This window comes from Aethalodelphis obliquidens, unplaced genomic scaffold, assembly GCF_003676395.1.
Source record: "Aethalodelphis obliquidens isolate GAN/ISIS:26980383/991018 unplaced genomic scaffold, ASM367639v1 scaffold83, whole genome shotgun sequence".
In the NCBI taxonomy this organism is placed as follows: Eukaryota; Metazoa; Chordata; class Mammalia; order Artiodactyla; family Delphinidae; genus Aethalodelphis; species Aethalodelphis obliquidens.
The window spans coordinates 3,152,185-3,179,323 of NW_020838027.1; the positions used below are offsets into that span (position 1 = coordinate 3,152,185).

Below are 27,139 nucleotides of genomic sequence, written 5' to 3' on the forward strand. Positions count from 1 at the left end.
GTGCTCAGCCTCGCACACCTCTTCCGTACCCGCTGTCCCGCCCGCAGTGCCCACGCCAGCTCCCGGCTTTAGTCCCCGCCCCCACCCCTTGCGCGGCAGATCGGGCCCCCACGGCCTTCCAGTTCCCGGGCCGGCCCCGCCCCCTCGTCCGGCCCCGCCCCTCGTCCGGCCCCGCCCCCTCGTCCGGCCCCGCCCCGCGGCCTCGCCCCGCCCCGCGGCCTCGCGGTCCAGGGTAGGCCCCGCCCCCTGTTTCCGCTGGCTGCTGCTGTGGCGGCGGCGACGCGCGAGCGCGAGAGAGCTGGACCCCGCATTCCTGGGAGCTCGGTGAGTGCGGCCCGGGGCGGGTGGGGCGACGGGCCGCGAGCCGGAGGCTCGGGAGCGTGCCGGGTTACGGGCCCCGGCCGGCTGGAGGCGGGCCCACAAGCCCCCGACCCGGTCCCCGGAGGGGCGAGCGGCCCGGGGCGCCCCTGGGAGGGGTGTCGGGGGGCGGCAGTGGGCGAGCTGAGGGAGGGGTGGGGTCAGCGCCCTGTGAGGGGGCGGGAGGCCCGAAGGGGACGGTGTGCGCGGCTCCCGGTAGCTAGGCGAAGAGGAGTCTGCAAGGGGAGAGGTTTCGAGGAAGACCTTTTGGAAATGCGGCTGCGGGAGTGGACGGCGGAATCCCAGGCGAAGGGATGGGGGTCTGTAGGATGCAGCAGAAAGGGGGAGCCCCGGAGCTGTCAAGGGTTTCTGACTGTGTGACCCAGTGGACCGGCTGGGGGAGGTCCATACAGCGCCCCCAGGCAGGGCCGGGGGCTCGGGCAGGGCTGGGATACTAACTGCAGCCCCCCGGCACCCCGACCACTCCTTGCGCCACCGCTGGCAGATCGGTACTCAGAGTGACAGGGCTTTGGCACGCCCCGAGGTCCGAGATGTAGTCCATCTGTGCGTCCAAGTTTGGGACTTTAAAAAACTTTGTTGTGGTTAAAAAAAAAAGAAAAAGTCCAAACAAGAAACTGGCTTCTTACTGAGAGCAGTATTTGTACTCGTGTATTTCAGAACTGGAGTCTTGGATCGCCTGTTTTTGAAAAAGATACTGGTCCCTTCTCAACCTCTTTCCCAAATGCCTGTAGTGTCTGGCGAGGTTTGAAGCACTGGGGTAGTATGGGATCCCCTGGGCTGGGTAGATCTTTTCTCCCCATCCCCCAAACAAGGATAAGACCGCAGCAGTTCACCTTTCTTTGGTTCCGAGAACCAAACTCACTATGTGAGGATGCCCTTCTGACAGGCAGCTGTCCCCTTCCCTGGGGTGACTCAGGTATCCTCCTCCAGGAAGCTTTCCTGGACTAGTGGAGAAAACTGAGGACTCATGCTCTGATCCCTGTATACCAGCCAGCTTCCCTATCTTTACTGAAAATAGCCATAGAGAATGTTTTGTATGTATGTTCTGCTATAAAGATGTGCAGTCAGCTTGTCACCCTAAGTAATGGGAAGGGGAGGAGAGGTATTATGGACAATTTCAAATGATGGACTGGACAAATCATTTATATTTAGCTAAGGAATGCAGCCAGGGAGGCAGAGGTTCACACTGGCTTCCTACCCTCCGCCTGGTCCTGGCAGGGCTGTTGCAGCTGAGCTGTGGGTTGTGGGGTGAGGGAAGGAAGAGGGTTGAGGTGGGTAAAACTTGAAGGGTAATTCAGTCCTACACTCACTCATTGAAGACTTGCTGTGTGCAAGGCCTGGAACGGCTGAGAGTGGACCAGAATGGAGAGGGAGTTTTTTTTGGTCTGACTTATTCAGATTTTAATCTTTCAATCTATAAAGTGATAGTTAATATGAATAACAGTAACTAGTGTTTATAAAGTAATTTGTAGGGGATCTCCCGGTGGTCCAGTGGTTATGACTCCGTGCTTTCATTGCTGAGGGCGTGGGTTGGATCCCTGGAGGGGGAACTAAGGTCCCACAAGCTGTGCTGTGCAGCCAAAGAGAATAAATAAATAAAGTAATTTGTAGTCAGCCAAGTGCTTTCTCTGCACATTAGCTGTATATAATTTTCTTTGATTCGCACATAATGTTGTAAAGCATGTGTTATTTTTAATTGTCTCCGTATAGTTTAGGAAAGTGAAGCTAAGAAAGAATAAATGACTTCTCTGAGGTCACAGAACTCATAAGTGGAAGAAGCAGAACTTGGGCTTCCCTGGTGGCGCAGTGGTTGAGAGTCCGGCCTGCCGATGCAGGGGACACGGGTTCGTGTCCCGGTCAGGGAGGATCCCACATGCTGTGGAGCGGCTGGGCCCGTGAGCCATGGCCACTGAGCCTGCGTGTCCGGAGCCTGTGCTCCACGACGGGAGAGGCCACAACAGTGAGAGGCCCGCGTACCACAAAAAAAAGAAGCAGAACTTGAACCCATGGCTTCTGACCTCTTATGCTGTGTTTTCTACTACGCTCAGCTGCCTCTGCCATTCTTTACTGCTGAGCTTGGGAGACCTAGGCTCCGAACTTAGTCCTAATATCACCTAACCCTGGGCAAGTTACCTCCCCTCACCAGCTCTCTGTTTTGGAGGGTTATTGGGTTATAATATTTCTAGGGGCTTCCCTGGTGGCACAGTGGTTGGGAGTCCGCCTGCCGATGCAGGGGACACGGGTTCGTGCCCTGGTCTGGGAAGATCCCACATGCCGCGGAGCGGCTGGGCCCGTGAGCCGTGGCCGCTGAGCCTGCACGTCCAGAGCCTGTGCTCCACAACGGGAGAGGCCACAACAGTGAGAGGCCTGCGTACCGCAAAAAAAAAAAAATTTCTAGAGTCTCTTTCAGCATTGGATATCTTAACAGTGTACAATGCTATCAGCAGCCAATCAGTCAGTTAATAAGTGTGCTTTATTTATTTGTTATTTTTTAAAAATAAATTTATCTATTTATTTTTTTGCTGCATTAGGTCTTTGTTACTGTGCGTGGGCTTTCTCTAGTTGCGGCGGGCGGGGGCTACTCTTCATTGTGGGGCACGGGCTTCTCACTGTGGTGGCTTCTCTTGTTGCAGAGCATGGACTCTAGGTGCACAGGTTTCAGTAGTTGTGGCACACGGGCTCAGTAGTTGTGGCTCATGGACTCTAGAGCGCAGGCTCAGTAGTTGTGGTGCATGGGCTTAGTTGCTCTGCGGCATATGGGATCTTCCCGGACCAGGGCTCGAACCCGTGTCCCCTGCATTGGCAGGTGGATTCTTAACCACTGCGCTACAGGGAATTCCTATTTGTTATTTTTAATTGTGGCAAAGGAACACATGACACAAATGACCATCGTAACCATTTTTAAATGTACAGTTCCGTTGCATGAAGTATATTCACATTGTTCTGCAACAGATCTCCAGAATTTTTTCGTCTGTGAAACTGAAACTGTACACCCATTAAACAACTCCCCATTTCCCCCTCCCCCCAGCCCCTGGCAACCTCCATTCTACTTAGTGTGCTTTATTAAGCTCCTACTATGTCCTTAATTAATGTTGCCCTTGAGGAGTGAGTAAGGCGCGTCTGGGTAGCTGACCAGAGTGCCAGTCGTCATCTCTGTGAATGTAACTCCGGCACGGGCCCTCTAGCACCGGCCGTATTGTTCAGTAAAAGAGTGAGCAGGTGAGACTAGGCAGTGGTCATGAGTTGCAAACAGCAGGATGCTTTCCTTTAGATTCTGATCTCACCATTTATTAGACGATGGCTTTGGTTAAGTTACTTAACTTCTCTACATCTCAATTTCCCCAACTGTAAAATGTACATATTGTGGTACATACTTTATAGAGAGATAAGGATTAAATTGGTTAGTATATGCAAGAAACTAACCATGGATTTTAGAAGATAATAAATGCTAATTAAAGTTTTTATTACTTAAAAAAAAAAGAGTGAGCAGCTGAGGCCTGGGCAAGGGCCTTCACCTCCTTGAGCTTTCGCTTCCTGCTTGCAAAACAAGGATAACAATACTGCGCTCTCAAGGCTGTTGGAAGGAGCGGTGAGATAATGTATGTGAAGCACGTAGCTAGGGCCTCAGACACAGCAGGTGTTCAGTCAACGGTGCCTGTTATTTATAACCTAGCTGAGGAGGCTAGACTAACAAGAGAGGATAGGACTCCTTCTGCCATCAAGGCCCAGGCCTGCTGCGGTGGGCATCCCATGGACTGAGGGAATGGATCTCATCCAGGTGCCTTAGCCTGGCGCTGCACATCCGCCCTACCCATCCCGGCCGGCCTGTCTAGCCTTACCTCCCACTCCCCTTCCCCCAGGGACCCCCGGTGCCAGCCAGACTCATCTCCGAGCATGCTTCGCTCATTCCTTCCTTGTCCCTTAGTTCATACTGTTCCACCTTCCTGAAATGCTCCTCCCCACTCCCTCCTTCCCCTCTTTTGAAGATCCTACTCATGTCTGAGCTCCTTCTTGGAGCCTTCCCTGGCCACCCATCCCCAAAGAACCTCCTTTTCCTTGGAACCCCTTTGGCATTTTATGTCTTCATCTCTCCTGGCTTTTCTACACTGCCTGGGGTCCAGATCCTTTAGTATGTATATCTTAGTACAAGAGTCTGCGCTGAGTTCTGATGATGCAAAAATGAAAATGGTAAATGTCCTTGTCTTCATGGGGCATAAAACGCAGTAAAGGGTTAAGAAAGGGCTTCAAAAAATGACAATTTAGGGACTTCCCTGGTGGTCCACTGGTTAAGAATCTGCACTTCCACTGCAAGGCACACGGGTTTGATCCCTGGTCAGGGAACTAAGATCCCGCATGCCACGTGGTGTGGCCCCCCCCCCCAAAAAAAGACAATTAAAAATATAAGGTGAATAGCTTATAAGAGTAGAATGTGGTTTCAAACAGAGGGATAAATCACCCTGATGCTAGAGGACCACCTCATGCAGCAGGTGGTGTTGGATGCGAACTTTGAAGTGTGGCTTGCATTTCTACAGAAGGGAAGAAAGGTCAGCCTGAGGAATGGCATTAAGAAAGTGCTGGGGTTTGGAATAGCTCAGTCGGGCCAAGAGTGGGTTGTGTGGGAGGAACCAGAGAGACAAAAGGCTGGACAGGTAGACAGTGACCATATTATGGGTGGCTTCAAATGTCCAGCCAAGGAATTTCCTCCATCCATGCATTGAAATTAAGTGTCTCCCATGCGCTGCCTGCTGGTGCTGGGGTGACTGCAGTTAACCTTGGGGGGCCTGGGAACCTTGCCGGTTTTTGAGTAGGGGTCGCAGAAGCAGGGCTAGGCCTGTGGAGGGCGAGTATGGGGTCTGTGAAGAGAGGAAATCATGGTGGGGAGAGTGGCTGGGCAGCTGTGAGGAACAAACCTGAGACATTTTGGAAGTAGGATTGAGACCATCAATGGATTGACGGGATGGGGTGGAGAGGAAACGATGCAGGGGGACTGGAGGGGATTCTGGGCTGGGTGATGGTGAGGATGCAGGGCCATTTGCTCTTTTCAGGGTGGCATCATCGCTTCTCCAACTAGATTGGAAGCCCCTCAGGGCATAGATTTTCTTTGCCCCTGTGTTCTCCTCGGCCCCTCACTCACCTCCGAGGGGCACAGAATAGGCTCAGCGTGGACCCGGATGTTCTCAAGAAATGCATCTTTTTTTTTTTTTAATTGACAATTTATTTTATTTTTAAAATTTATTTATTTTATTTATTTATTTTTGGCTGTGTTGGGTCTTTGTTGCTGCACGGGCTTCTCATTGCGGTGGCTTCTCTTGTTGTGGAGCACGGGCTCTAGGCGCGCGGGCTTCAGTAGTTGTGGCACGTGAGCTCAGTAGTTGTGGCTCGTGGGCTCTAGAGTGCAGGCTCAGTAGCTGCGGTGCACGGGCTTAGTTGCTCCGCAGCATGTGGAATCTTCCCGGACCAGGGCTCGAGCCTGTGTCCCCTGCATTGGCAGGAGGATTCTCAACCACTGCGCCACCAGGGAAGCCCGCAAGAAACGCATCTTGTCATGGGGACGTAACATACAGCGTGGTGACTGGAGTTAACAATCAGACTGTGTTATAAATTGAAAGTTGCTGAGGCCTTCCCCGGTGGCGCAGTGGTTAAGAATCTACCTGCCAATGCAGGGGACACGGGTTCGAGCCCTGGTCCGGGAAGATCCCGCATGCAGTGGAACAACTAAGCCCGCGAGCCACAACTACTGACCCTGCGCTCTAGAGCCCGCGAGCCACAACTACTGAAGCCTGCGTGCCTAGAGCCTGTGCTCTGTGACAAGAGAAGACACCGCAATGAGAAGCCGGCGCACTGCGATGAAGAGCAGCCCCCGCTCGCTGCAACTAGAGGAAGCCCGTGCACAGCAACAAAGACCCAATGCAGCCAAAAATAAATATATAAAAAAAAAAAGTTGCTGAGATAGTCAGATTGTAAAAGTTCTCATCACAAGAAAGACATTTTGTAACTGTGTGGTGATGGATGTTAACTAGACTTGTGATCATTTTGCAATATGTACAAATATCCAATCCTTATGTTGAAACGAATTTGTGATATGCCAGTTATATCACAATTTAAAAAGTGCCCATTTGCCCCCCCCCAAAAAAAAGACACAACTGAATCTTGCACCTTCTAGAATCCCAAGTTTGCATCCACGGCAGTATTTGTACACTGGCCTGGCTGTCTCTGGAGTCATGTTTCCGCAGAGAGCCAAATGTTTCCTGTATATATCTTCACACCCCAAATTAACTACCCTTTCAACTTCTGCTACAATTTTATCTCTCACTTGATGGCCATTTCCCACCAAGTTTTTATTGCTCCTCAAGAGTAACTTTAGATGTGGCAGAGATGGAAACAAGAGAGTTGTCTATTCCTTTACCTCAGCCTCAGTTGTCTATTCCTTTGATTTGTGTGAATCAAACTCACATCTCAGTAAAGTTACACACTTTTCAGTATCTTGAAACTTTGTCTCACTTGTGAGTGGTCAAAATTACAAATGTTAAATCCCTGGATGCCAAGGGGCCACCCCAGAGATGGCAAATACCTGGCACGGATACACTTACCGTTAGAATGACCCGTAGCAGACATCACTAGTTGATCATGGCTGTCTTTCCCATCGAGCCAGGGCTTGGTCTCTGTCATCATGCTTTAGCACCCACCACCAGCTGAGTGGCCTGCACAGCGGCTGGAATCCATTTGCTCTTTCTGGCCTTCTCCAGCTGTTGAATGATTGGGTTCTCGATGGGAGACTGCAGCCCGAAGAGTGGCCATTGCTGGACAGAATTCACCCTGGAGTGGCTTCACAGCGAAATGATGACCTAATGTTTCATTTATTTTCCTGCAGGAATATCCTGGGATCTTCTCTGATCTGTCAGCAGCCAAGGTGTTTGCAGGAAATTCAAGGAAAACAGGTCAGTGCTGGTCTGGGTCCTCTGTGTGCTGGGACCTCTGAAAGTCTGCGTGTTATAAACTATCTAAGCCAGAGTCTCTCTTGCCCTTTCACTGTGGCTTGGGGAGGGAGGATAGAGTGGGATGTTGACATTTTCTAGCTGTCTCTCTGCCCCAGCTCTCGACGTTGAATTGATGAGCTCCTTAATTGGGGCTTTGGGAGCCGGGAGAGATTTCCCTCCTCCCCACTGTTTCTGAATGGTGGCCGGCAGTATTCTTAATTTCTTTCTTGACCACCCTTATTGTAGGGAGGGAGCCTAGGGAAGCAGGAGAGGCCTGTAACTTCCTGCTTCCTGTCTCCTCCCACCAGCCGGCCAGAAAAGAATCTGTGGGAATCAGACCAATCCCACCTGTGTCTGTTCCTCTATCCTGGCTGCTGCAGGAATGCCCCTGGCCCTCCGGTGGTGGGCACCCTCTGCCAGGATGCTCACTGGGGGTCCTCGTCTCTGCTCCTGCAGGCTCCAGGGGTCTTGCTGGTAGCTTCATCGTTCCTAGCACCTGTGCGTCGAGGCCCCTGCGGAGCTGGAGCTGGGCAGGAGCTACCCAGGTCGCTGGTGTGGATGGTGCCGATTCACGTTCCGGGGGTGCTGCGTACAGACCTGGGTCTTTTTAAATTTATTTATTTATTTTTGGCTGTGTTGGGTCTTCGTTTCTGTGCGAGGGCTTTCTCCAGTTGCGGCGAGCAGGGGCCAATCTTCATCGCAGTGTGCGGACGTCTCACTGTCACGGCTCCCATTGTGGAGCACAGGCTCTAGAGCACAGGCTCAGTAGTTGTGGCTCATGGGCCCAGTTGCTCCGTGGCAAGTGGGATCTTCCCAGACCAGGGCTCGAACCCCTGTCCCCTGCATTGGCAGGCGGATTCTTAACCACTGCACCACCAGGGAAGCCCAGACCTGGGTCTTTTAATGTTTTAATTGATGTGTGTATTATCCTGTGGCTTCCTCCTGGGGGGTGATCTGTAAACCTCTTACCTTCCAAGAACCCCGCTGCGTGGTGGTGGGGCGGTGTGGTGAGAAGGAGGGTGCTGGCTGGTAGCTTTTCTTGCCAAAGGTTCCCTCCTCTTTGAGTCCCAGCGGAGGTTAATTGGAGTCCCGGGAGTGGCTGCGGACCTGTGGCTGGCCTGCCCGTGCCTTGCACATGATACTCAGATGCCGGGATTCACATTTGTCATTGTCACCATTGGCCACAGTTTCAGACTCTTTACATATGTCCACAACTAATTTAATTTAAATCGTATTAAATCTTAATTTAACTCTCATTTAGCTTTCATGAGAGTCCTGTGAGGTAGCTATCATTTCCCCCCGTTTCACAGCGGCAGCGGCTGAGGTGGAGTGCAGGTCAGAGACTTGCCTAAGACCACCTCCTTAGTGCCAGGAGAGCAGCGGCTCACACCCAGGCCATCTGATTCCCACTGCCCCTGCCCTCCGCAGCAGACCTGCGGCAAGGAATCTGCTTCCCATCCCTCCTGGAGTCTGGAGTCTGTTGCAGCTGGGATGCAGGGCTCCCATTTTAAGTCTTCCCCCCTCCCCCCGGGGCTTGGGGGGTGTCTGCTTTCAATCTTGCTGCCCTGGGATTTGGGGCACCGCCTACGGGAGGACTGGCTGTGCAGCCAGGCGCGAGGCCAGGACGAGGGAAACCAGTCTGCTGAGAATCAGGTGGCAGGGAGGAGGAACTTGAGGACAAGTGGGTGAGGGTCCTCGCAGCTCATGGCACACCCCACCCCGTCACAGAGACCCATGGGGCCCGCCCTGGGGGGCCTCAAGGGAGGAGACAGATGGGCCTGCGTCACCAGCCCTTTCTAGCCAGACGACTGTCCTCCTCTGCGTCTGTTTGAAGGCAAAGTGAGGGAGACCTGCGTGAAGGCCTTTCCGGACAGGAAGCTTATCCTCTCCGAAGGCCTTGGCCTTCACAGCCTTTCGTTTGGCCGTTTCTTGTCCTGCGCTTGCGCCTGTGGGATGGTGACCAGCTCCCGGTGGAGCTTCTCGTCCCACCTCTCCTGGTTAGGTCCCCTGTGACGGGCTGGTTGGTTCTTCAGGCCGGTCTCCTCCCCGCCTTCGCTCAGATGCCTTCTCGCGCTGGTGAACGTGGTTTCTGAGTGGCCGAAGGCCTGCCTGGGTCTCCGCTTCCAGTCTGGGGGCCTCCCCACCGCCCTCCTCTCACAAGAACCTCCTCAGCCCCTGGCCTCGAGGTGCACGGAGGAGGGAGGGGTGAGGTTCATGAGTGAACAGGTGATCTGGGTCCTGATGGAAGCCGGGCGGGGGGGCGGAGATTGTCCACAGAGGTGCGCGCCGGTCTGGTTAGCGGCAGGGTCTCTGCCGCCCCTTTCATTTGGCCTGCCTCCTGCCCCAGCCCCATGCACTTGGGAGTGAGAGGCCCCATCGCTGGACCCGAGCCCAACGAGTTCATAATTTCAGCTTCCGTCACAGCCCCAGCCTGGTGAAATGAGAATATCTGCCTGGTGGAGGCCAGCTTCCACCCGCCCTCCCCTCGAACCAAAAAACACAACCCAAACTCAGCCCGCAGTGGCCGGGCTCCCGGAAGGGGCGGCCGGAAGGAACATGTCTGGGGGGCTCACCGGTCAGCGCGGCACTTTGGGCCCCACTCGGCAGCCACGTGTAGATGGTTTTTGAGTGTCTGTTGTTTAATACTACCTGTGCTTTTGAGTTTACCACCCGCTCCCCGCTCTGCCTTCCTCCCCACTCCCCTTCCAGTGCCTGGAAATTTATTGCACTTTGAATACTTGCTTACTTTCCAAGAGCCTCGTGATCATTTCTACACCCAGCGTCAGCATTTGTTAAAATATCTGACCTTGTGCTGGAAACAGGAAAGGATGGGGGTGGAGGACCATCCAGGGCGCCTGGAGAGTCAGGCAGCTCAGCCAGTCTCCTGGAACCTCCCCCTTGTTGGGGAGGCTTGGCTGTCACTGCAGGGAGGCCGAGGGTCCCGCAGCCTCCTGTGTAGGATCTTGGCGTGTTCCTGGCCTTGGCCTTGGCGGCTCAGGGCCGCTGCCGACCCTCACAGCACCTTTGTGCGGAGTCCAAAAATGCCCTTCCTCAGGTGAACAAGAAAAATTAGAGCGAGCAAATTATTGTAAAGCCTGAACAACGTGCCACTCCGCCTGGGCCGGCCTTCTAGAGCCCTGGCGGGCGGCGGCCCAGCACCTGTACTGCGGCCCAGCACATCCTGTGCTCCTCTCACCCCCAGGGAGGGAAGGGTGTCAGGTTCAGAGTCAGGGAGAGGGCCAGGGGTAGGAACGGGCCTCTGAGAACAGTGGACGGACAGATGAGGGGAGCGGTCTCGGGGATGCTCAGAGCGAGGTTGGGACAGGGTGTGGCCGTGCACTAGCGCGTGTGTGTGGCGGTGAGTGTGTGTGTGCTTGTCCTAGCAATTTTGTGTAGGGGGGAGTTCTCCCACATTGTTCTCAGCTAAGAGGCCCACCTGGGCCCTTTCAACGGGTCGGTATATACCTGTGTCGTGAATGCCCCTCCTTGGAGGGGAGTGTGAAACGCGCACAGAACCTGGCCGCCTGCCCCAGTGCGGAGGCTGAGGCTTCGGCCCAACGCTCTCCAGCAAGCCCGGGGGCGTGCGGGGCAGAGAGGGTACATCCTGCCCCAGCGAGTCCCCACCCTGTAGAAGGGCTCAGAGGAGCAGCGTGCGGCTGGGTGGGAGTGGGGGGATGGGCACACGTAGAATGACACATGTTGCTTCAGAGAAAGTGAGGTAGAGGTCTGGGCTTGCAATTTTCCACTCGTCCCATCCTGGAAGATTCTAAACAGCTTTGTTTACAATCGGACACGCAGATGGCAGAGTCCTGCGTGAGGAAGAGCGTTGGGTCCCCCAGGAAGGCAGGTCGGTTTGAAGCCAGAGTTCAGCTCTGCAGCACGTGGGACCGGAGCGGGGGGGAGGGGAATCTCTCGGAGCACCCCCAGGCCAGAGTCACTCTGCATTAGCAGCCATGGCAAAGGGGCTCCCAATGCTTGCCGCTGAGATGGGCCGGGTGGGGAGGAAGTGCCGGTTCAGGGCCACCCCCCACCGTGCAGGCTGTGGACAGCAGAGAGGGAGTCGGGGTGGAACCACCGTCTGGGCTCTGCCCCCTGCCTACTGCAGACTGAGAAGCTGGAGCTGGCGGTGGCTGGCTGGCCTGTGTGGGTGAATGTCTTCTATGAGGGGCAGTCATTCCCCACAGTGCAGGGAGACTAATACAGGACACTGGCCCATCAAGGACAGGGTTGGGTGGACCGCTCTCTGAGGACCGGCGGAGGAACACAGGGGAGATGGGGCTGGGCCTTGAGGGAGGGGGATGCAGGGGTGGATGGCAAGCTGGGCGTGGCCTGGTGATTGGGCTGGAAGCGGGAGGAGCAAGCTGTCAAGGCGGGGCCTCTTCACTCTGGGGTACCTGAAATGTTCCCCAGAGGAGACTGACCTCAGCAGACTAGCAGTGGGGAGCTGGTGTTGGTCCCTGGACAGGGGAATGACAGGATGAAAACAGATTTTTCGGAAAAATAAGCTTGTCATGGAATCCAGTTTTGTGTGTGTGTGTGTGTGTTATGCGGGCCTCTCACTGTTGTGGCCTCTCCCGTTGCGGAGCACAGGCTCCGGACGCGCAGGCTCAGCGGCCATGGCTCACGGGCCCAGCCGCTCCGCGGCATGTGGGATCTTCCCGGACCGGAGCACGAACCCGTGTCCCCTGCATCGACAGGCGGACTCTCAACCACTGTACCACCAGGGAAGCCCCAAGGTGAATTTTTTTAAAGTACTTTTTTGTTGTTGTTGTTGCAAAAATAATACAAACTCCTTATAACCGTCAAGCGTTCCAGAACTGGTAGAAAAGGAGCGCCTCCTGTAATCCTGCCCCTCAGGGACAATCGCTGTTAGCACTTTGACTTATATTCCTTGTGGGTATTTTAATGATAGACTAGTATCCAGCTGTCTACCTATTATCTTATCAATTTCCGTAAATAGCATTGTGTTACGCTAACTGGAAGCTTCTTCCATCCTCCCGCAGCCGTGCCCATAGCACTGGGCGGGGCTCAGCTGGTCCCATCACCTGAGCTTGTGAACGCGGTGGCAGCCACCTGGTGGCTCTGCAGGGCCTGGATGGTCCAGGAGCCCCTTGGGCACGTGTTGGGCTGGTGTTGGCTCTTGGCTGGGCCTCTCTTCCCCACATGATTTCTCATTCTCAAGGGAACTGGCCTTTTAAGTGAAAACAGAATCTCCAAGACCCCTTGAGATGCAGGCTCTGAGGTCTCACAATGTATATCCACCTGCCGCTTGGTCAGAGCAAGTCACCGCACCCGCTGGAACTCCAGGACTGGGGCAAAGACGCCGCCTCTTGATGGGAGGACTGGCAAAGGCATGTCAAGGGCAAGTGTGTGCAGCGGTGGGAGGGCAGGGGTGTGCAGCCCCTGCACGGGCCCAGGAGCAGGAGGATTAGAATGTTGGGGGCTAGACGCCACAGACCTTTGGAAGACAGCCCAGGCTCGGTCCCTTCTCAGCCCCTTCTGACCGGATGGGTCACCCAGGGAAACTGGCAAGGCGGGATGCTTCATCCTCCTGCTGGCTTGAGGTGTCGTTCCAGGTGGATTCTGTGTGGATGTGTGTGAGGGGCTTGTCTGGCCGGAGGTGAGAGTGAGCTAGAGCACGGGCCTCGTAATGGACGGCTCCTCCGGCCCGCGGGCTGTGGAAGCAGAGCGGGAGCCTGCCTGCCCTCTGGAAGCTGCTGGCAGCCCTGCTGCTCGGTACCTGCTGCTAATTTTCATGGCATCTCCGAAGAATGTGCGTCAGTGAGTGAAGCCAGCCAGTCACTCTAGACTCAGGCCTCTGCTGGGAACTCATTCATTCATTTGCCCAGCAAACAGGGCACCTCCTGTGTTCCAGCCTTTCTCCCCATCCCCTCCTACCCTCAGAGGTGGAGTGAGAAGACCCAGCCTAAAGGATCAGACTTCACTTCCCAGACAACTCACAATGGACTTAACATTCTGACTCCCTGTGACGTATTCGTTTGGATAGTTTTCTCATCACCTGCCATGCGTGGTAGCTCTTCTTTCCTGGGAAATGCCTCAAATGACAGAGACAGGAGGAAACACTGGGGCAGGGAGAGCCAGCTCCGGGTCATTAAGGAGTGCCACTTCCAGTTTCAAGGAGGATGCTTCCACGGAGCCGCTGGGGGAGAAGTCCTCCCTGGGACTCACATCCATCAAACTCCCCTCTCCCTGGAGCCCCCAGGCTGGCCTTGATGAACTGTGCTTTCCTCACACGCCCGCCCCGTGTTCTTTTGCCTGTCAACTGCCTGGTGGTTTGTGCATTCATCAAACTAGAACAAAGGCTGAGAGGGCTTTCGCATTTGAAAACCCCTTGGTGTTTTATTTTCTCTCTGCCCCTCTTGGAAAAGACATGTTTTGTGGCCGAAAGGTTCACTGTGAAACAGTCCACGCTGCACAGCTCAGCCTCTTGGCCATTCTCCTTGGCTGTGCCGGGAGAGAATGGACCCGGCTCAGCGACAGGGCTTGGTGGGGACTGGAGGATGGGAGGCAGCCAGCAGCTGCAGCTGCCCTGATGCTTCCCTGGGTGCCGGGGGCGCCGGCGTCATGCTACCGTGGCAGGGTGCATGATATCTGATCAGCTCACGGGCTTAGTGTATCCCGGCGCTTAGTGTTGAGGAGAACGTGCAGAGCTGACGCTGCAGACCTCGGAGAAATCTGGCATCACAAGCAAGACAAGAAACCTCAGCCGCTCCTTTTGGCCAAGGAATTGGAAAAACTAAACGGAGGTCCTCAGCCTGTGCCAACTGAGCGTTTGCTGCTTTGAGGCGGATGGTAGGTAAACTGTCTATCAGCGAGACCCAAGAGGCCTGTCTCTGACTCCTGACTTCCCTGCCCATGCCTCCACCCCCCAGTTCTGGTTCCCTGTGGCTGCGAGGATAATTCTTACTTCCATATCATCAAGAGTTATAATATCACTTCATCACCAAGTGAGTGACCACTTCGTTTTATGTCTAACTCCTTGGGCGAGAAACACAGTCTAGGAAAGGAACAGGAGATTTTTTCTTTTTTCTTTTTTGGCATGCGGGATCTTAGTTCCTCGACCAGGAATCGAACCCATGCCCCCTGCAGTGGAAGCGCAGAGTCTTTTTTTTTTTTTTTTGTATAAATTTATTTATTTTATTTATGTATTTTTGGCTGCGTTGGGTCTTCATTCACCACATTCCTCTAGTTGTGGTGAGCCGGGGCTACTCTTCGTTGCGGTGTGCGGGCTTCTCATTGCAGTGGCTTCTCTTTGTTGTGGAGCACGGGCTCTAGGCGTCCGGGCTTCAGTAGTTGTGACACACAGGCTCAGTAGTTGTGGCTCGTGGGCTGTAGAGCTCAGGCTCAGTAGTTGTGGCGCACGGGCTTCATTGCTCCGCGGCATGTGGGATCTTCCCGGACCAGCGCTCGAACTTGCGTCCCCTGCATTGGCAGGCAGATTCTCAACCACTGCGCCACCAGGGAAGCCTGGAAGTGTGGAGTCTTAACCACTGGACCGCCAGGGAAGTCCCACTACTGGCCACTCTGACTCTGCGAGGGTCCGAGGCATCTTTGAGCCCTGGTGCTCTGTGTGGTAAGAGCTCCAGCCAATGTTGGCTTAGGTGAGTCCCACACCTTTTCTGTTCTAAGCTACCAAAGGCCTTCTCGATTTCATCGTGTTCTCCCATTTCCCCCTGAGGTTCGGCCCCGCAGCGTCCGTGGCACCCGGGCATGGGCTCTGGAGGCCGAGTAGGAAGGGATGGGATTGCTGTAGCCAGAACCCTCAGTGTAGGGCTTGGAAGAGAAGCCAGCCTGACCAGCTGAAGCCTCATGCCTGACAGTCACACCTAATCTGGAATGAAAAGCGATGTTACCTCTGTTTCATCATCCACTTTCATCACTGCTTCTCCAGATGGTTGGTGGTGCCGTGCCTGTGAGCGAAGTGGGGGGACCTGACGCTCTGTCTGTGGGCCAGGGTGAGGGAGGATGCTAGGCTGGGGAGGTGAGCCCCACCCTGACTCTGGGGCAAAGGGGAGGTGATTCCTTAGACTGTGGGCCCTTTCTCCTTGGGACCCCCACCAGAGAGTGCTAAATCTTCAGTTTGCCAAAAATTACATTTTCGTTGCCGAAGAGTCCTCAAGGGCATTCACTGGAGGGGCGGTGCCGCTTTAAAGACATACCTCAGAGGGTGTATCTATCTTATGATGGTGGCTGTTTTAAACCAAGTCTCTTTAACATTCCTGATTCATGTCAGGAACTAAAGCATTCCGTGCTGCACACCCTAAGCCTGGCGGTGCAGGGGACCGGGGGCCGGTCTCCACCGACCCCGGTGTTTCTGAGACCCTGCAGCCTCCCCCTCCGCCAGCCCTGCAGTCTGAGCAGTGCAGTGTTCGTGCAGCCAGAGGACTCAGACGACTCAGGACTCGTGCAGCCTCTGGGCATTGGTTCTCTGCCAGGCAGGGGCACTTCTGACCACTCGCCTCAATCTCTGTCTCTACTTCTGCTGAAGAGCAGAGGCCTGGATTTTCCCCTCCGTTGATGCTCTGCCTGTTTTCTCATTGTCCAACACTTGGTGGGCACGCCGATCGTTTTTGAATGCATGAATACTGCATTTGCGACGTGAAAAGAAATGTGTCCCCCATCCTACCCATTTCCCTGGACACTTGGAGCACTTGCCTGATGTAAAACTGCCCCATCTTCACAGTTGCAGGGGTGGGAGATGTCTCTGGGGAGGGCGCAGGACTCTCAAACCAGGAGCTTCTTATTAAGGCGTCTGCAGCTCAGGGAGGGGGCCTTATCGCTGCCTTTCCCGAAGGGGCGGACAGGAAGTCTTGGGCAAGAGGAGGCCGCTGCTTGGAGGTTTCATGATGAGGAAACTGAGGCTGGCTTCCCCAGGAGCTCCAGGCAGTCGAGTGGAGGAGGCTGGAGCCAGCCTTTGCAGATCCCAAGCCTGGATTCTGCCTCTCTTATCCCCCGCCCCTTCCCTCCCCTGCTCCCACCTTCCTCAGCTCCCCCAGGGGTGCCTCACAGGTAACCTCACAGGGCCAGGGGGGCAGCTTTGTAGGAAAACATGCACCCAAAATGGCCAAATCCCTGAGGACTTGAGAGAGGCACGTGTGGGGTTATTTTGGGTTTGGTGGGCCGGGCTCGGATCTCTCTGGCATTCCTGGCCGTTGGCCTCTCAGAATTGACCAGAATGGAAGGATGATAAAAATCGAGGCCCCAGGAATAGCTCAAGAATTTGCTCATTCGTGACCCCTGTAAAGAGGTGCCGCTCAGCCCAGAGCCCACAGCAAGGCTGGGGCTGAAGGAGGTGCTGGAAAGGGTAGGGGAAGAGGAGGAAGGTTTCAGACAGTCTCCTCTTCCGGGCAGGAGCAGGTGGGAGCTCCGGGCTGGTTCGGGGCCAGTCTGATAAGGAGCCAGAGGAGTGTCCCTCCCACACCAGCTCGTCCCTGCGTCTCGGGGGTCGCCTGGTAGCACCCACTGGCCAGGTCAGTGCAGCCCTCTCTGCTCTGTTTCTCTGTCCCCCTTGGACCTAGGCAGCTCGGGGCAGCTCTGGCCTTGCACCCTGGGGAGCCTCATCTCTCCCTCCCTTCCCCAGAGCCAGGCCCAGAGACCCTTTTGCTCAGTGCGCGTGAAGGGGGCGCGTACTGAGCACCCATCCGGTAGCAGGTCAGGAGCACAGTGATGCCAGGCATCTGCCTCTGCCCTGGAGGAGCCGGCATGGGTGTGTAGAGACCCGTGTAGATGTGCACTGACCCATGATGCCATCCGGAGCCGTCCGTGGTGCTGGAAGGGCGGTGGGGATCATAGCAGGTGAGTGGTCAGTGGAAAGAGCAGCCCCGGGGAGTCAGGACACCTGGCTGGCCCTGGATCAGTCACGTCACTTCTCTGGGTTTTTCGTGTGTAAAGTGAGGGGTCTGTGGTCCCCAAGTCCCTTCTGGCTTGAGAGTTACCTGGTTCCGGGAGTCGCGGGGAGGAAGACCCTTCTCAGACGGGTGGGATGTTTTTGTTGCCTCCGCTCTTTGTTCCAAAGGGGTGGTCCAAGGGTGGACATCTCAGCTGAGTCATCCCCATGGGGACAGGCTGAGGGCTCAGACGTCACAGCTGGGCCTCAAACCTCTCTTCTGTTCTCTGGACCCTCCTGCTTGTGCGAAGTCAGACTTTAGGTTTAAGAAAATAGTTGCCCTTGTCCAGGTTGAGGTGGTTGCCCCTTGGCCTACAAGATGAGGTCCGAGGGGCTGAGTGAGGCTTGCAGAGTCTGCAGTGACCTGGAGCAGTGTCCAGCCTCACTGCTACCCACTTGGGGCCACTATGTCCCGTTTGTGTGTGTAACGCCCTCCACACGGGTTCTCATTTCCCATTGTCCTTGTCATTGTCTGCCTGGCTTGGAACTCCCCTCCTATCCTGCATGGTTTTTTCTCTTATGAGCATTGTTTTACCAAACCTGAAAACTCAGTCAGCCATGATTTCTTCAAGAATTTTTTTTTTTTTGGGCCGTGCTGCACGGCTTGCGGGATCTTAGTTCCCCAACCAGGGATCTAACCTGGGCCCCTGGGTGGAAGCCCAGAGTCCTAACCACTGGACTGCCAGGGAATTCCCTCTTCAAGTATTTTTCTGTTCCCCCTTCTCTCTCCTCTCTTTCTAGAACTTCCACTATGTGTATATTAGACTGTTTGATGTTGTCCTGTAGGTTGCTGAAGCTCCATTCATTTTTTTCCACCTTTTTTCTTTCTGTGCTTCGTCTTGGATAGTTTCTAGAGTTAATATCTTCAAGTACAATTATCTTTTCTTCCACAGTGTCTAATCCAATGTTAATAAGTCCCATCCAGTGTATTTTTCATTTCAGATATTGGGTTTTTCATCTCTGGAAGTTCCATTCGAGTCTTTTTTTATATCTTTCATTTCTCTTCACACCAAGCTTATGTTTTCCTCTGCATTCTTGTGCTTATGGAACATACAATTCCTGTTTCTTTTCACCCTTGTTTACTGGTTTCATCATCTGTCATGTTTGCGTCTGTCCTATTTTTTCACCCTTGTTTACTGGTTTCATCATCTGTCATGTTTGCGTCTGTCCTATTTTTTCACCCTTGTTTACTGGTTTCATCATCTGTCATGTTTGCGTCTGTCCCATTGACTGCTTTTCCTCCTGGTTATGGCTCATAGTTTTCGACTTCTGTGAATGCCTGCTAAGTTTTGATTGGATGCCAGACGTTGTCAATGGAGCGTTGCTGGATTTTGTTACATTCCTTCAAATAGTGTTGGCCTTTATTCTGGCATGCATCTTAACCGCTTGGGATTGGTTTAATATGTCCGAGGCTTGCTTGTAAGCTTTGTTCGGGTGCGTCCAGCCTTCGGGCTAGGGCTAATGTAGCTTCACTACTGAGGCACCACCCTCTGAGGACTCTACCCAGTGCCTTGTGTGTCGTGAGCTCTTCTGCTCTCGTTGGTGGGAATGTGGCCCTGAGTGAGCTCCGCAGATTGGCTGGCCCGTTGCTTTCTGTTGGTTCTGTTCCCAGGCTTGTGGTGTTTTACCCTACACTTGTGTAGGTCAGCTGGAGATGCCAGGGGACTCTTCTCTAGAGCACCCTCTCTGTGCAGTCCCCTTCTCTCCAAAGTTCTGCCCTAAAAATTCTATCTCTGTGAACTCCAATTTCTGTCTCCTCAACTCGGTGGGACCACTGGACCCCGTGTGGATTCCTTGTCCTCAGCTGCTGTGTGGATGCTGCCTCCGGGCAGTAAGCTTGGCCATCGTGGGACTCTCTCTTGTGTTTCCTTCTCTCACGGATTACAGTCTAGTGCTGCCTGCTGTCCAGTGTCTGAAGCAGCTGTTTCGTGCCTTCTGTCCAGCTTTTTAGTCGTTTAAGGGGCAAGGGTGAAGCCAGTCCCTGTCACTTCACCGTGGCTGTAATCTGAGGCTTGCGTTATTGGAACACTCGCCTTGGGCATCGTTACCCTCTGGGGCAGGTGTCTCTAGTCAGCCTTCCTACGGGAAAACCCCACTAGCTGTGTGTTCTTTCCCCCGTGTTTCATCTGGTTTGTTTTTTTCTCTCTCCACACAGGCTGTCTCCCTGAGCACAAAGGTGATACGGTATTTCCCTTAACATCCTTTGTACCTAGCCCAGTGCCCGGCACATAGGAGACAGCTCCTGTTTGTGGACCAAATGAATAAATCGGAAGAAACTATAAGCTAATTGTGCCGTGTGGTTGCTAAGGAAAACAATGCTGCCCTGGGCATGAGGTTTACACTTTGTGCTCTGTGCAGCTTATAGCACATCTGCATCTGGGTTTTGTTAATTCTGGTTGGGATACTGGCAACTCTGAATTCATCAGAGGAGGGTGACTAAGATGGTGGAAACTACACCACATGGGGACTGGGTGAAGGGTTTGGGAATGTTCCTTTTGTCTGGAAGTTATTTTTATGGAGTGTTATGGGAAGGGAGGGGATGCACAGTAATGGCCTCCTGGCGTGGGCAGGATTGATGTGGACAGGAGGGTGTAAACATGTCCTGCGGCTTCAAAGCCTAAATACCCAGGTGCCTAGGACCCATGGGGGAGGGGATTCAGGGAGGCCAGACGTGGGCCCAGCTCCAGGAAGAACTTCCTAACAGCTGGAGCCATCCGGCAGAGGAGGAATGGGCTACCTTGGGAGGTAGTGAGCTCCCCATCACTGCTGGGGTTTAAGCAAAGACTGATAGTGACCCGGGATTTTGTTGGGATGAAGAGTAGGTACAGTGTTACACGAGATACTCTCTAAGATACTTTTCTACTCAATGAGGTTAAATGTTACTCCTCCTTTTGAGCCCCTGATTCATCCGCCCTCGCAACTCTGCATCCCACGCACACACACACGCACGCACGCACGCATGTACGCACCTGTGCAAGCGTGTTCAGAAAACACACCTGAAACATGCTCCTTACTACTCTTGTGAAACTCCTTGCTGCCTCCATCCCCGGGCCTCGTCTGGGGCCCCTGCGGAAGTGGCCTCCCGCTGCCGGTGCTGGGCCCCGTCATCCCCCTTCAGCCTGCCTGGCACCGCATTGATCTGGGCTGGCCCTGTGTCAGCGCCTCGTCCCATTGTCTCCTGTGTCTGGACACACAGTGCCTTTGAGGCAGGGTGACTGTGAGCCTCCTGCGCAGTGAAGCCTGGCGGCCTTGCTGCAGCCCTTCCCGTGCTGGCGAACGTGGCTCTGCACAGGCACCTCCGCTCTTGCCTGCTCGTTGGCTTGTTGCTCTGGGTCTTGGGTCTCTTCCTCCGTGGGGCCTCTCCTCCCTGGACTGGAAGTGCCCGGGAGGTTTCACCCCCAGGTTGAAGATGCTGGGGAGGCCTGTTTAACGGTGGTCCTGGCAGATTCTCAAGGGAATCCTCAAGCACCTGCCTTTTCCCCTTTCTAAGGATGCAGCCCAGGAAGGATGGGCGGGGCTGCGGCTTGGTGGCTTTGGGGGAGGGGAGGGGGACAGCTCAGAAGGGGTCCTAAGCCAAGGGCCTGTCTCCTGCTTCCCCGAGGCTGTTGTCCCACCTCTGTACGGAAGGAGCCTGGTCAGGTCGCTTGTAAGCGGTCACAGCTGGGCAGGCTCTGGGGCAAGGGCTTTGCAGAAAGAGAGTTCTTAAAAGAAAGAAAGAGAGATCTTCCTGGCAGCCGAGTGCTGGGCTGTGCCCCGAGTGAGAGGCCTGAGCTCCGGGAGCCTCTCTCCTGGTGCACCGCTCCCTTCCCTCACCGGGCGAGCCAGGCACCACCATGGGCATAAGGAGCGCTCTTGAACTGGGGACTTTCTGGCCCTCTTAGCCTTGGCCTCCAGACCAGTTTGACCTGCAGGAGGCTCCGTTTCTTACTTTGCGAGATGGGAGGAACAGTGGCTCTCCGGGGAGCTGGAGGATGGCCCGTTTGCAGGACTTTCTTTCGTGTCCGAGGCTGCCGGGTCCCCAGAGCAGCTTTCACCAACCCGAGCAGTGTGGGCTTGGCCTCCTCCTCAGCCAGTGCTCAGAACCCTTTGTGAATGAGCATCCTTTCTCCCTTAACGGAGAGGGAATGTTCTTTGGAGACCGGTGTACCTGGAGGGCTGGCACCTGCCTGCGTTCGGGCTCACAAAGCCCACGCGCCCTGGAAAGGGGGCCCGGGGAGAGGAGGTGCATCACTCTGTGTGCGTTCTGTTTGTCCCGTGCCCAGACGGCGTCTGGCACAAAGCAGGCACTCAGGAGCCCTTGATGACCGAATGGAGTCGTCCCCTCATCCCCATGGCTGGGCCGCGCTGCAGTCCAGAGGTACTTCAGCGGGAAGCGGTGCGCCCGGGCCACTCACTGTTCGATGGGAAACCTGAGTGTTCTGTCTCGTTTCCTGCTTGTTCCATTGGAGGGTGCCAGGACCATAATAAAAGCAATGGTATATAAAAACCAAAAAACAAAAAAACAAGCAATGGCATAATCACAGCTAATATCGATGGAGCGCATTCTGTCATGGTCTGCAGGATTTTGGTCTAATTCTTGAAATGCACTCACTAGAAAGAAGTTTCCCGAACTTGTTGTCCATTCCCCGTGGCTTTTTGCATCAATTCCTGACTTCTGCCTTGGAACACATTTGCCTCTGCTGTGAAGATAATAAAAATGTATTCAGTGTTTCTGTCAGTCTTATCTGTGGTAGCTGTTGTCTACGTGCTGCTTTAGGTCAACAAATATTTTACTGAGGATTTTTGTGTGGGTGATCTTTCTATTCTCTGTGTGGTTATCCATGTGGGACTTTCTCATTTATGCTCTGCCAGGCATTTACTGGGCACCTGCGTGCGCAAGGGATTCTGTGGTGAACAGCACCACGCGTGCCCGCGGGTCCGAGGGCCTCAGACTGGTCCTTGGAGGCAAGGACTGTCTGTGTAAACCCCTCTCTGTGGTGTCCTGTTAGCACTCAGGGTCCCCACCCCGGGACTGAATAAGTAATTATTCAGTTGGTGCTGGATAAATAATTTGGGGGTCTTCCATTTCTGTAGGGCGCCCCACTGTGAAAGCACCAAAGAATATTCCCAGAAATCATCTTACCTGTCGTTTCCTCCTGACAACGACCTTGAGAAGTGGCTAGAACGAGCATGTTTTTTTTCTAGAGGAGGCCACTAAGCCTTAAAGGACTGGCAACCCCCGAGTGGGGCTGTCCTGAATGTCCTGAGACTCATTCATCCCACAAATGTTTGGGGGCCAGCACTGTTTAGGCTCTGGGGATGCAGGAGTGAAGAAAAATCCGTGACCCCAAGAGCTTATGTTTTGGAGGGGGAGACAACCAATAAACAAATAACTAAAATGTGTAGTGACAAATGTTACGGGTCAGAGTGAGATAGGGAAGGGGGTGGGAGGAAGGGGCGGGGGGCAGGTATTATGGGTTAAACAGTGTCCTTAGGAAAGGCGTTCCTGAGGAGGTGACATTTCATCAGAGAGGGAAGAAGAGGTGGGTGAGTCCTGGAGATATCTGGGGGAGGTGCATCCCAGGGCCGAGAGAACAGGAGGTGCAAAGGCCCTGCGGCAGGAGCGTGTGAGGCTTGTTGGAGCCCAGTACAGCTGAGTGAAGGGAGCAAGGGAAAGGTCACAGGACTCAGACCCTACAGGGGCTTGAGGGCCATTCTGAGGGCTGTCGCTTTTATGGTGGGCAAGGTGGGCGCCTTTGGAGGAATTAGATCAAGGAGACGGATCTGCGTTTCATTTCGGAAGGACCGTGGTGGCTGTTGTGTAGTCAGCTGAGTGTGCAGCAGAAGGAACAGCAGTAACTGTTGTCTATCAAGTGCGTGTTGTGTGCTGGGCACCAGGCAGACCCCGGGCGTGCACGTCCCGTTGGATCCTTCCGACGACCGACGTTACCTGCATCTTCCTTAGGAGGAAACCAAGAGCCGGCTGCTGGAGCAGCTGCCAGCTGGGGACAGCCTGATTCCAAAGCTTGTGCTCTCGACTGTTGTCCGGTTTTCAGGGGTGAAGGGACAGGTTGCTTAGGGTGACGGCACAAGCGTCTGGGGTCAGGGTCAGGCTGCCCTATGCCTGTTCTCTGGCCGCTCTCAGCTGTTCAGCTGGCCAGCCAGCAGGGGTGTGGGGCAGGCTCTCCCCTTTACCTCAGTGTTTGTTGGAGGGTGGGACAGATTGCTTCTAGATGAGGGAAGGCAGCTTGGGGAGTGGCGTCTGTGCCCCGACTCTAGACAGCAGCCTCTCTGGGCCCGCAGGGACCCCGTGTCTTGTGTTTGGCATGTTAGATAAGCCCTGTGACTTAGAGGCCTGGGCTTTCTGCTACCGATCAGGGCTCAGCCCGAGGCTGGCGGGCGGCCACTGCAGATGGTCCCGCCTCCCTGGAGGCAGACCCTCCCTTTCTTTCTGAGTGAATCTGGGCCAAAATGCCCTGTATTTTATCCATCTCTCGTCTTCTGAGTAGTTCAGATCACTTTCAGAATGTCACTTCCGTAATCCTCTAATTTATCGCTCCTGAAGGAAGCGAGGGGGAATTTTCCTTGTTTTTAAAAAAAATATGCTGCAGGGTGGAAAATCGGGGTCAGAGGGTAAAGCTGGTGTGGGAGCAGAAGAGGGAACCCAGAGGCCCAGGCCGGGTGCAGCTGGCCTCGAGGAGGGGCGAGGGCATAGGTGAGCTGGTGGGAAACGGGGGCTTCTGGACTGGGGGAAGGCCCCTCCTTTTGCGTTTACCCTGCACTTCGGTGTCTGAACCTGGGGGAGGGGGGCTGGGGTGGGACGCCCTGCCCTTACCTAGCGGCGCCTCGGGGACTCGGGGCCCGCTCTCTGCACAGGTCCCCGTGCACGCACGTCTCCTGTTCTCACACACTCACTGTCTGCACCCTCCCCCGCATGCACACTCACATGGAGCATGCACGTGCACGCTTGCATACGGCTTACTCACGTGCTGGTTCACACTCGTGCTCTGTACGCGCCTGCATGCCTGCTCACGTGCTTGCCCACAGCGCACGTCAGCGGCTGGACCCCAGCTGCAGGTGATCTGGCAGGAGAGTTTGTGACAGCAGCGGGTCCTCACAGCCCCAGCCCTTCGCCTTCTCTACTCGTGCCTCGAGTTCACCTTGGAGAGACAGAGGGGACGCCTCAGCTGGGAGGTGCTGTGTCTGTGATGAGTAACAGGCCCTGTAGAACCAGCCAGGAGGGGACTGGCCGTGGGAAGAGGGGAGACTCTGGACGGGGAGGAGACGGCCCCTCCGCCGGGCCCCCTGAATGCACCCCCCAGTCCCCCACCTTGAACGTATGCCTTTGGCAGAGCCAGACCTCGGTGGGGCTGGGAGGAGGGCGCCCTGTTCAGCGCCCTTTCGGGGCCGGGGCTGTTTCAGGAAGGAAAGGCTCCTTGTTGGCTGCTCAGATCCCAGCGGGTTACCAGCCTCAGAAGCCAAGCAGGCAGGCCCCTGACTTCATTTCTATTTCAGAGCCGCCACTGCTGCAGAGCAAGAAATCGTCAAGGGGCCGTGGGAATCCACTGAGGCTCCGGCGCCTCCTTCGGGGCGGGCATGGGGGAGGGGGCCTCTCCCAAAAGCCGCCTGGAGCAGGTGCCATGCTGCGGCTCCTCCATGGCGGCTTCTTCCCACCTGGAAATCCAGCAAGGGAACATCCTCGTGAGAACCTGCGCTTGGCCAGGCGGGACTGAAGGGGTGGGAGGGGCCTGGAGACGGGGCTTGGATTCCCAGCTGGCTGGGCGGACCAGCCAGGTGGCCGGGCCTCCGTTCCCAGTCTCTGGGCCTGGATGTTTCTGAGCCTCCGAGCTCTGGCTTTCACGGGCAGGGGTGAGGAGAGAGGGCCTCCTTGGCCCAGGGCAGCCCCCAGGCCCAGGTGCCCTCCCTCCGGGGCTTCCGTGTGCTTGTTGTAAGGTCCAGCTTCCCCTTTGTGTTTCAGACACTGGTGTCCTGGTGGCCTGTGCCCTGTGGGGCTGCCAGACTGCTCCAGGGACCCTTAGGTCACACCCGGAGCCAGGCTTCTGCCTCACTGTCCCCATTCTTCATGCTCAGATTGGTTGTATCTCATCGACTCATATATCACCTTGTTCCAGAAAAGCTGATTAAAACAAACCCAGATACCTGGTAACATCACCAGCGCTACTTGCGCGTGGATTTGTTCATTCCTGGCTTGAGTTTCCCCTGCCAGCTAGAACTCTTGTCTGTGGCCAGCAAGTTGATGGGTTGTGACGGGTCCCCAGCCCTGGCTGTGTTCTTGCTGCCCGGACCGCATGGTGCTGTGGGTCCTTATCCCCGAGGATTCTGTTTAGGGTCACTTCCCTTCGCTAAGTGCCCCCCACCTCCCCCTTTCTTGGGTAACCCCATAACATCTTGTGCTGAGGCTACGGGGAGGAATAAGACACAGCCTCTGGGTAGTCTAGGGGATGGGCCGGTGGTAATCCAGTGCGTGCACCGCAAGGTAAATGCATGCGCTGCGCAGGAGGTGCTCTGAACCTTCGTTGGCCTCATGGATCTGAGAAAATATTCCTTCCACACTTGCGTGTTACTGATCCTGTGGCTGGCTGTAGGGTTCTAGGCTAGGGATCTGTTTTGTGTGCAAAGCATTGCTTAAGTTCCAAGGTTACTGTCTGATGTTCCAGTTTTAATCTTTGGCAGGTAACACAGTTTTTCTCTCTGGAATCTCTAGTGTTCTGCGTGTAAAAGTCTCCGCTTTGGCTGCTGTTCTGAAACTTCAGAAGTAACATGACTCAGTGTGGATATGTTTCCATCCAGGGCTCCCTGGAACCTGTCAGTCTTGAAACACCCATTATTTAGTGCTGAGAAATTTTCTTGAATGACTTCATTGATTTGCTCCTTTCGTTTTCTCTCTTCTTTCCTCTGGAGCTCCTAGAATTTGGATATTGAATCTCCTGGATTAGTCTTACAATTTTATTGTCTTTCTCTTTCTCCTTACTTGCACTCCCCCCAACCCCTGCAAAATCTGGGAGATTGCTTTTTTTGCTTTTTGGCTGCATTGTGTCTTTGTTGCTGCGCGTGGGCTTTCTCTAGTTGCGGCGAGCGGGGGCTACGCTTCGTTACAAGAGTATGCGTGGGCTTCTCATTGTGGTGGCTTCTTTTGCTGCGGAGCATGGGCTCTAGGCATGTGGGCTTCAGTAGCTGTGGCACGTGGGCTCAGTAGTTGTAGCCCATGGGCATTGTTGCTCCATGGCTTGTGGGATCTTCCCAGACCAGGGATCGAACCCGTGTCCCCTGCCTTGGCAGGTGGATTCTTAACCACTGCACCACCAGGGAAGTCTGGGAGATTTCTTCAGCTTTATCTTCTAGGCTTCTGTTGAGGGTTTCATGTTAATTAGTATATTTTTAATGTCTAAGAGTTCTTATATTTTCTAAATATACATTTTTTGTTTTTATAGCATCTTGTTTTGTTTTCATGGATGCAGCATCGCCTCTTACTTCTCTGAGGCTATTAATGATACTTTTATTCATTAAAACTAAATGGGAGGGCTTCCCTGGTGGTGTAGTGGTTGGCAGTCCGCCTGCCGATGCAGGGGACGCGGGTTCGTGCCCCGGTCCAGGAAGATCCCACATGCCGTGGAGTGGCTGGGCCCGTGAGCCATGGCCGCTGAGCCTGCGCGTCCGGAGCCTGTGCTCCGCAACGGGAGAGGCCACAACAGTGAGAGGCCCGTGTAACGCAAAAAAAAAAAAAAAAAGACTAAATGGGAGGGTTCTTCCTCACCATTTCTTATAAAGTGTGTGTGTGCTTTTTCTCTGTCTTTGCTGTGACAGGCTTTCTCCTGAAGTCTGGTGATCCTTGTAGTCTGGTTACATGTGTGTGGGGCATTAAGGTGTGTGTGTGTGT

The 27,139-nt window shown here is 54.6% G+C and overlaps 1 protein-coding gene across 1 annotated transcript in view; it reads left to right on the forward strand.

Moving 5' to 3' along the window:
* The first annotated feature begins 278 nt into the window (after positions 1-278).
* The window catches only part of TSPAN9 (tetraspanin 9), a 180,168-nt gene continuing 153,307 nt past the window's right edge, over positions 279-27,139 (forward strand). Inside the window, exons 1-2 of the mRNA XM_027093127.1 lie at positions 279-324; positions 7,250-7,316. The gene's annotated coding sequence lies outside the window, so the exon portion shown is untranslated. The remainder of the gene's footprint in view (positions 325-7,249; positions 7,317-27,139) is intronic.